This window comes from Podarcis raffonei, chromosome 5, assembly GCF_027172205.1.
Source record: "Podarcis raffonei isolate rPodRaf1 chromosome 5, rPodRaf1.pri, whole genome shotgun sequence".
NCBI classification, from domain to species: domain Eukaryota; kingdom Metazoa; phylum Chordata; class Lepidosauria; order Squamata; family Lacertidae; genus Podarcis; species Podarcis raffonei.
This window is the reverse complement of record NC_070606.1, coordinates 69,421,185-69,430,405: the sequence shown is the minus strand read 5'-3', so window position 1 is coordinate 69,430,405 and position 9,221 is coordinate 69,421,185. Positions and strand designations below refer to the sequence as shown.

The window sequence follows — 9,221 nt, the reverse complement described above, 5'->3', positions numbered from 1 at the left end:
CTGTAGAATTGGCCTTGGGGTGGGGCAGTTCTGGCCTCCAAGGAGACTGCTGCAGCCGTTGCTGTCACCGCAGAAGCAACAACAGGTGATGCATTCCTTGGAGCAGCCTTTCTCAACCTGTGGGTCCCCAGATGTTGTTGAACTACAACTCCCATCACCCCTAGATAGCAAGGCCAGAGCTCAGGGATGATGGGAGTCCAACAACATCTGGGGATCCACAGGTTGAGAACCGCTGCCTTGGAGGCTGAATCTGCTACCTTAAGAAGTCACCTCACCTGGGACTGCCTACCTGTCAATCACCTGCCAACACCATGACATCAGGTGACACAATACTCTTCAGGTGCTCTAAGGATCTCCCCCCTCCCCCCCCAGTTTCTTCCACTGCAGCCAGGGGGCTTCAATTCAAGCTGTTGCTTCATATGAAAAAAGGCCTTTTCAGACTGGCTTGGATTGCAAAAAACCATCCCTGGAGCCAGACCTAACAGGGCTGTAGTTATCACCAATCAATCAGTTGCTATTCGCAAGAACACGCTGCACTCAAGTTCCCCATTAGGAACTCCAGAATGCAGTCAGTCCCAGTGGGATCCAGTTCATACCAGTCACCCGATCAGCACTTATTGTAACACCTACTTTAGGAGGCAAACATCCTGAAATGTTTTCCTATTTCCTTTAGTGTATTATATTATGAGCGACAGGCATTAATGATAAGTTAAGATGATTAGTCAGGCTGTTCACTTAGCAAGAGCCTTACAAGTGTCAAGTACATGCAAGCTGCTACAAAAAGAATGCTTTAGTAAGAGTGCAAAGACCTCTGGGATAAAAGTGAATATATTTTTCTCTCATATCCATGACAACTTATTAGAAAGAAAGTCCTGTTAAATTAAACACAACTTCCTTCTGAATAAACATCCTTAGTATTTCACTGTACAGCTGATATTTCAAAAAGTTAAAGAATAAATCCCTGGAAGCTCTTCCTCTTGGTTAGTATATGAACTTGATGGACAGCTCTTGACCCCACATCTTTTATATGTTCACCCTTTTGGACTCTTAAGAAAAAAAGGAAATAATCTCTCCTGGCCTTTTATGCCTGCTGCAATCCACTGACTGCTCAACCTCTATTGTCAGTTTTCAGCTCTTCTAGGACTTAACAGGAAATTTCTGTGTCTCTTTGTTCGTTCTTCAAAAAGAGCCAAATGCCAGCTGAAATGGACTAACATTAACATACAGCAATATCTAACCTCTCAGGTGTGAATATTCATGTCTTATGACCAATTACCAAGGCCTAATTAGAAAAAAAGGATTTCTCATTGGCTAAAGGATCCATAATCGTGGCTAACAAAGAAAATACATTATCTTACTGAAACCATGACATATGGTCTCTGTCATTTTACCATGCATGCTTTTTCTTCATTAAAAAAAACACAACAACCAGGAGGAAAGAAAGATTGTGTTTTGTAAGGTCACATTCCACAGGCGGTTGCTCGAATTATATATTCCTGCCTGGCTCTATTCAAGCAATAAACATTTCTGTAATTGAAATTGTAAGCTTTCAGCGGTACCCTGCTCTTCAGCTAACCTAATGCGCAAGTTCACAAAATGTGTTAAGATTATTTTTTCAATATTACAGTATCAACAGCAAAACAGATATTCTCCCCATAATTCCATGATAGAGCTACAAGTGGATGTGCAACAAAATGTCGCAGAGTGAAGCACTCCTCTTCAGTCTCCCAGCAAGTTCAAAAGGTCTGATTTGCATAATGTGTCTGCATGACTGCTTAGCTAAGACTATGTTTCAAACTTTTTGCAGATATTAGAATTCCAGTTTTTGTGAGTTCTAATATAAAACCATAGAACATAAAAGAAAAAGCATATTAGAATCCTAGAATTGTAATGCTGGAAAGGGAACATGAGAGTCATCTAAGTCCAACCCGTTGCAGTGCAGGAAACTTTTGCCCAACATGAGGCTCAAACCCACAACCCTGATATTAACAGTCTCATGCCCTACCAACTGAGCCATCTTAGCAATCATCTACCTTGATTGTTATGAAGATGTTGATATGTGATATTCTCAGGTATGATCTCTCCCCAGAATTTACCACATACCAGCTGGGTCAGCCACCTATCAATCATTTTACATCACCTGACATTTGTTAATTCAACATCAAATGCACCTAAAGTGTGCTCTCCATTATTTTATTCTTCATTTACAGAAGTAACTCATTCAAGCTGTATTGCTATCTCATCTACATTAGAGGAAGCCCAAGCAGCCCTGCTATTTATGGGGATTTTTCAAGAAGCACCATTCCTCCTTCTCCTCACCCTGCTGAAAATCCCATCCCATCTGTGTGCTCTGTACCTGTCAATGAACACAGGAGTGGCAAGACTGAAGTGCAGAAAGACAGCCCGCTCAAGAATCCAATGGAGCAAATTAACCAAGGGCAGAATTGAGGAAGTTACAGAGAAACACAGAGAACAGCAGCAGAGAGAAAAAAATGAAGAGAAACTGTAGGTGGGGGCAAGGGAGCAAGAATTAGATGTAGACCAAAGTCAAAGAGTTTAAAATGGCCACAAATAAGAACTTGGCATAGGGCAAAGATCAAGTCATCAACCCAACAGTTGATTAGTACCACGATCCAGTTCATGGGGTGATATAAAAAGTTCATATTGTGGTCCATTCCTGAAACATGGGTATGTGGCAGAAGCACCAGCCCCACATCTCTTAATGTCTCTGGCTGATATATCCTGAAGTCACAGGAAACTAGGTTTCTGTTTCTAGGAGTTTCCACCTTCTCTGGCTACCATTGGTTTATGGACTTTGATGTCACAGATGGCTAGAAGCTCTGTGCTAAGGAAAAGTGAGAATACCTTTGATGACATTCCTATGAATCTTAGCTTCAGTGACATAGGTGCCAAATTTTAACTACCCTCAATAAAAAAAAATAGAGCCATGAAAACTGTTCATATCCTGCTGAAAACCCCAGCCAAATTTCCCCTCTCCTTGTTTTGTTTTACGGTTCAATGATGATTTCTCAAACCAGTCCCTCAAACTGCAACACCCATTTTCATACACAGCAAACACATGCACAGTTTATATGACGGCAATTGGGCAGCCCACATTCTAAAAAGTCTGGCTCTCTAAACTGCTACAAGACAACCTGCAATGAGCTTTTAAAATACCTTCTGCTAAATGGAAGGATGAGCACAGATCACTGATACATTATGTATGGTAATGCCCCAGGAACCTCATTACAGAATAAAGGTAGCAAGTAGTTCAGTAGAATACTAAGGAATCTTAAATCCAGCATTATTGCTTGCGGGAGACACCTCTTACTAGGGTGAACAATCTTCCCACACCATTAAATTTATACTTCTGCCATTCTTTCAAGAAAAGTGTTCTCATGATTTGATTAAGCCTTCTCCACCTACTCCATCTCTATGTATATAATCTTTGTTCATATTTTCTTCTCAGAGAGACGACAGCTTTGGTGCACTCGGGGAGACACTAAAATGATTTTCTAGGACTCCCAAATCAATTTCTCCACTTGTGGTCTCTCAGAAACCTCCCACAAACAGGTGATCTTTAATAGTAGCTGGGATTTTCATTCTTTTTCTTAAAAAGCAGCAAGTGAAATGTCCTTGAAAAACTCCTTGCGGGATCATTCTTTGTGCTGCTCCAGAATAGTTTTGGTAGATGTCACACCACTTCCCAGAAACTGCAAGGTTTACTTTAAAGAGCATATCCCTCCTTGCATGTTTTTATTTGGCATGTGCTACAAGTACATGCTGGGAAAGTATGTACAGGGGCCACTCAGAAACATCCAAATGAGGATGTACTACTGTATGTATGCCTGCAAATAGAGAACATGTACATTTAGGCAACAGCAACTCGGTGGCTATGGGGACTGTCCCATAGATCCCCCAAATAGTGTTTTCCCCCCTTATCATTGTGTTGTTTAAATGTTCATCATCATGCTATTAAAATATACACAGGGAAAATTATACATGTGTGTGTGAAACATGTCCTTACAAGATTGGAAAATGCCAGATACCAACAGTACTTGGCAGCTCACAAGAGTAACTGCACTCTAGAGGTAGCGATGGAGGATAGACTACCAGGACTGCGGGAATCTTTAATAGAGAATATATTTTCCCTTCACACTTACCTATCCCTGAAAGACCATGGTTTTGCAGAAATACAATACTGTCCGTGGCAGGCAGGTATCATTTTTATCTGGTCTGTCCCTAAAGGATTTCCTATGGATCTGTCCATGTTGAAGAGAGCTAATGAAGTGCCTTTGATTCAGACTTCACTTGATTTAGTTTTCTTGTTCCTGCTCCTCAGTTATAATGGTATCCGTCTAAAATACAAATTTCTGTGTCTGTATTTTCCTTATACATTCACAGCAAGTGAACTGAGTGAATCCTTTGAACGGAGATCTGCAAGACTGACATTGCTCTTTCTACAACAGGAAAACAGGGACAGGTCTGAGTGGCTTCTCACCAGATATAAATTTCTTTTTCCCACTTGAGGAGGCAAAATGGAAAGCATGTTACTCCCCAATATGTTTTATAAAACCTTTTATCCATGCCACGTTCCCTGGTGTCTCTGGAGAGAGTGCAATGAATACCCACGTGTCATTCTTTTCTGACTGAGAATTTATCCAAGTCTACAGCAGAAAGAAATAATGGTAGACAGACAGATAAACTGTGTGTGTTAGGACAAGACAAGACTGGATATATATAGGTGAACTACCACTGAGCATTCATCAGAGGAAGGGAAGTAGATGACCTCCAACTGTACTTCCATCTCCCGCTGGCCAATTCCACCACCAGCTGCCTAGGAATGACTCCAATGGCATTTTAGATGTTGATAATGTTTATGTTCTGAAGTAGTTTAATGTTTCTTTTAAGCCACTTTGGCAGCATATAATAATAAATAAATTATAATAATTATGCCAAGTCAGACTAGCTCACCTAGTCACCTAGCTCAGTATTGTGTATTCTGACTGGAAGCAGGTCTTCAGGGTTTCAGACAGCCCCCGCCCCTGCCCTGTTCATCACATTCACAATCTCATTTGGCCCACAGAGCTTCCTTCAGTTCCTACAGCAAAAGGCCTTTTTGTAAAGAGCCCAGCAAGGATCACAGGATACTTCTAATGAGAGTATTTGTGTCCTACAAGTAATAAGCGTTTCTGCTAACAAAGAAACCCTGCAAACTCTCCATAAGGTCAAATTAGCAGTCTTGTAAAATATAGCAGCTGTTCTCAAGCTAAAGGAATAGCAGTCACCCTGGGAGTACTGCAGGAAAATTCCTCCACAGGCCTTGTGCCCATCTAAAGTATAAACATGCAGTCCCTGTGAAACAATAGAATGTTCCATCAGCTTGCTTCACAGCAATAACTGTGGTGCTTTCCTGACTCAGAGGACCATAATGTCAAGAACAATTACTAGCATCTTTCTATGTCAAACTAATGACAATTCATAAAAGTGGAGTTTCCATTTTATTTTGTTTCATGGCCTCTAATCTCCTTTTTAATAGCTCTCTCTTGACCACACGTTTATCCTGTTCAGGAGGTATTTAATTATCTGTTAAGAAATCAACTATTTGCTTGAGTGACCAGAATGGTTCCTGTTAATAGGACAAATAGATAAACAGAGAGCTAATGCCTCGTTGTTTCTTTCTTCCAAGTTGATTTTTATGTTGGGCAAGGCCACATGTGGCCCTTTGTTTAATTTCATGTAGGTGGCAAAGAGGCAAAAGAAGAAAAAGAAATAGTAGAGAGATGGAAAGGATGGCATGAACAGGGAAAAACAGAGTAGCATAAAGAGAGACAAGGAGGAAAGGCATGGCAGAACCATTGGATCCACCCAACCCACTTTCTGCTCTGGGTTCTTTTGACTACAGCCCCATCTACTGCTGGTAGGCAACCCCTGACTGATTTCTCCTTACCCTTACTTCCAGAATGCAGCCTTCACCAGAAAAAGCTTGTCCAATCCATATCTAGATTTCAAATACCTTCAATTCCAATCCATCTTTAGTTGTTTTTATCCTGACTTTCTCAATGGGTTTCTCCTGTTGGCTGCCATTTTATTATCCACAGTGCCCCAGACTTTGCATCATTCCAGGGCACTGTGAGTAGCTAAAATCTTTTGGATTTGTTTGGGCTGCGGTTTGGATATTTAGGCTGCAATTGATGGCTGTGTTTTTAATCTGCTCTTTTTATTGATGATTGTATTGGCCTCTTTATTTTCTTTTGTTTTCAGTTCCATTATTCTGTCCCACTCTGATATCATGTAGTGATGAAGGGCAAGTTTTTTAATAAAAAAATTTGCCAGGAGAAGAAGTAGCTCTGCAGTTAACAACAAAATCAGTACAAGGAGTAAGAAAAAACACCAACAAAAACCACAAATGTGAGTAATAAAAGGAATATGATTTCTGTGAAGGATTAGTCAAATGAATGAGGGGTCTAGTAATGAAAACAAATTGAAAACCAAAAGAAAAAAATTGTTCGTGTACATCTCTAATATCCTGTTCCTCTATTTACAAAATAATGTAATCAGGCTGTAAAAATCACATTAAATACACTTTGTGAAAAGATTAGCTTTATGGCTTAGGGCTTATAGTATGGATCCTGATGTTAGCAATAAAGAATAGTTCTTAAGCACATTTTGAAGAATTTCCTCCCTTGTTTTCAGGGTAAAGAAAACAAATAGGTTTAGCAAGGAGCCTTTATTTCCTTCCTTTTGGATGCTTTAATCAAACTCCTAAATTACCTGAGCACCATTGTTGTGACTAAACAGTTGAATAAGAGCCCAGAATGAACACAACAAACATCAAGAGCACATCTTTTGGAAAGCAAAATATTATTTTCATTTAAGAGAATCCATTCCAATTATACTATTTAAAGACTTTCACTCTAGCAACAATTTCATCCACTTAAGGAAGCTCCCATTAAAGTCATCCTTAGCCCATGAGAGGACATTTTCACAAGGTCAGGTTGAAGAGCTATCAGTGCTTGTTAACAGATACTATTGTTTATTCATCCTTTAATCAGTTGAGCAAATAGTCAATGCACCACCTTTAAGCAGGTGTGGAAGGTTATCTCTTCCTGCAGTCAACTCCTGAGTGATGGGTTTCGGTTTTCTTTTCTTTTTTCTTTAAATTAGGGAAGGAGATAAAAGGAATAGGGAATAAGGTAAAGCTGAACTTCCCAAAGTGGAGGTGAGTTTTCAAAGTAATCCTGTAAAACAAAACAAAACAAAAAAACTATTTTCTGCTTTCCCAACTCATAGGTTCTTAGGGTTTGCATTAAAAATGATATTGATTTTTACCCATAAAGGAACAAAAAGTGTATTCTAGTCATGTTGTAACATCAGCTTAGGTTCAATTGAAAAAAGTTATATGTGGCAAACCTGGATTTATCCTTTTCAGTGCGAAGTTCACAGCACAAAACTGCCACATGGGAATGTGGGAAAGTACAACAGATTTCTGTGGTTTTCAGGCACAGAAGCTATGTGCTGTTATTCATTGTGCACTGTTATATTTTTTCTGATTCTGATTTCTTTTACATTTTAATCGTATATGTTATTTGCATTTCAGCGTACTGTAATTACTTGAGTGAAGCTACTTTATGGTGAAGAGTAGGACAGAACTCTTTTAAATGAATGACATGCACAGCATTTTATAGTCTTTCTTTCATTTCCTACCAGGTACACAACTTAAGATGGTAAAACTTATCTAATGCCAGAGTGGGAGGTGCTTCGCTCAGCTGAGAACTCAGCCCTGGTTTCCCAGGAAAGTAAACTGATTAAAAATATTCAAAAGAACACTACACTGTTGGTTAGTTTGAATTATGACGATAACACACTTTCTTCTATCCTTTCTATTTTACTCCTCTGTTTGGTTTTAGGTTGAGATTGAAATTGTATTCCAAAAATTCATAATGCAGTCAGCTTTGAATAAATTGCATAATATGCAGCAGTTTAAGTCATTTATGATCCGAGTTCAAGTGAATATTTATATGTCTTTTTATTCAACAAGAATATATCGTATTCCATTTTAGAATTTAGCTTGATGATGGATCTTCTTTGTCAATGAGTGATGTTAATAGTGTCTATTATCTTTCTTCACTTTCCATTTTCTCTTCTTGAAGTGTGTTTTGATACAGCTACTGTACCAAGAAATTAGGCATTTGAATAATGGTGCTCATGGAAGAGATCAGATTCTGATATGCCATTTTAAAAATTTATTTTTAGGACCACAACAAACATATATACAGACAAGAGTAATAATAACAGTAGAAGAAAAAAGAAAAGAAAAGAAAAGGGAAAGGGAAACCAACACAATGACCAAAAAAATCCTGCCAGCTCATATGAGAATACAGTAACCATCAGTAAAGGTAAAGGTAAAGGTACCCCTGCCAGACTCTAGGGTTGTGCGCTCATCTCACTCTATAGGCGCTGTCTGCAGACACTTCTGGGTCACGTGGCCAGCGTGACAAGCTGCATCTGGCGAGCCAGCGCAGCACACGGAACGCCGTTTACCTTCCCGCCAGTAAGCGGTCCCTATTTATCTACTTGCACCCTAGGGTGCTTTCGAATTGCTAGGTTGGCAGGCGCTGGGACCGAACGATGGGAGCGCACCCCGCTGTGGGGATTCGAACCGCCGACCTTTCGATCGGCAAGTCCTAGGCGTTGAGGCTTTAACCCACAGCGCCACCCGCGTCCCTCGAAACCATCAGTAGTGCCACCTAAAATTAAACATGTAAGTCGAGGTAAGCCCTCCAAACAGGTATTCACACAAGATTAGTGTTTATAGAAAATATGTTTAAATGTAGCAAAGGCAGTGAGGTCCTCAGACCATTGCATAATAGACTGTTGGTGTTCATCCAGTATTGAAGTATAAGCCTCTTTGCAACCACACTTTTGTTGTCCTGCTGTTAGCCTACATATTGCAGGAATATAATTTAAAAGTACATGAACACCTGCAAATATCAAAGAATTTTCCAGTAGAATGTAGGCATAGATAACTACCACAGAACTAACTCTCTCTCTCTCTCACTGGACATGCACACATAATTATCAGCTAAGAAGATAATTTCAGAGGTTGATTTCAGAGCTGGAGCACGCACAATTAGCTTCAGCTTTCACTTTCATCTGTTTAAGCAGATCTCCCTTTCTAACCCCCAGTAGTGGTAAATATGTGTGCATTGGAAAGCTAT

The 9,221-nt window shown here is 39.8% G+C and overlaps 1 long non-coding RNA gene across 1 annotated transcript; it reads left to right on the top strand.

Annotated features, from left to right (window-relative positions):
* The first annotated feature begins 1,327 nt into the window (after nucleotides 1–1,327).
* LOC128413444 (uncharacterized) lies at nucleotides 1,328–8,390 on the top strand. The gene is made up of 6 exons (XR_008330346.1): nucleotides 1,328–1,743; nucleotides 3,470–3,573; nucleotides 4,405–4,483; nucleotides 6,265–6,411; nucleotides 7,711–7,840; nucleotides 8,257–8,390. It is a non-coding gene; the product is annotated as an uncharacterized LOC128413444 (long non-coding RNA).
* The last annotated feature ends 831 nt before the right edge of the window (nucleotides 8,391–9,221 follow it).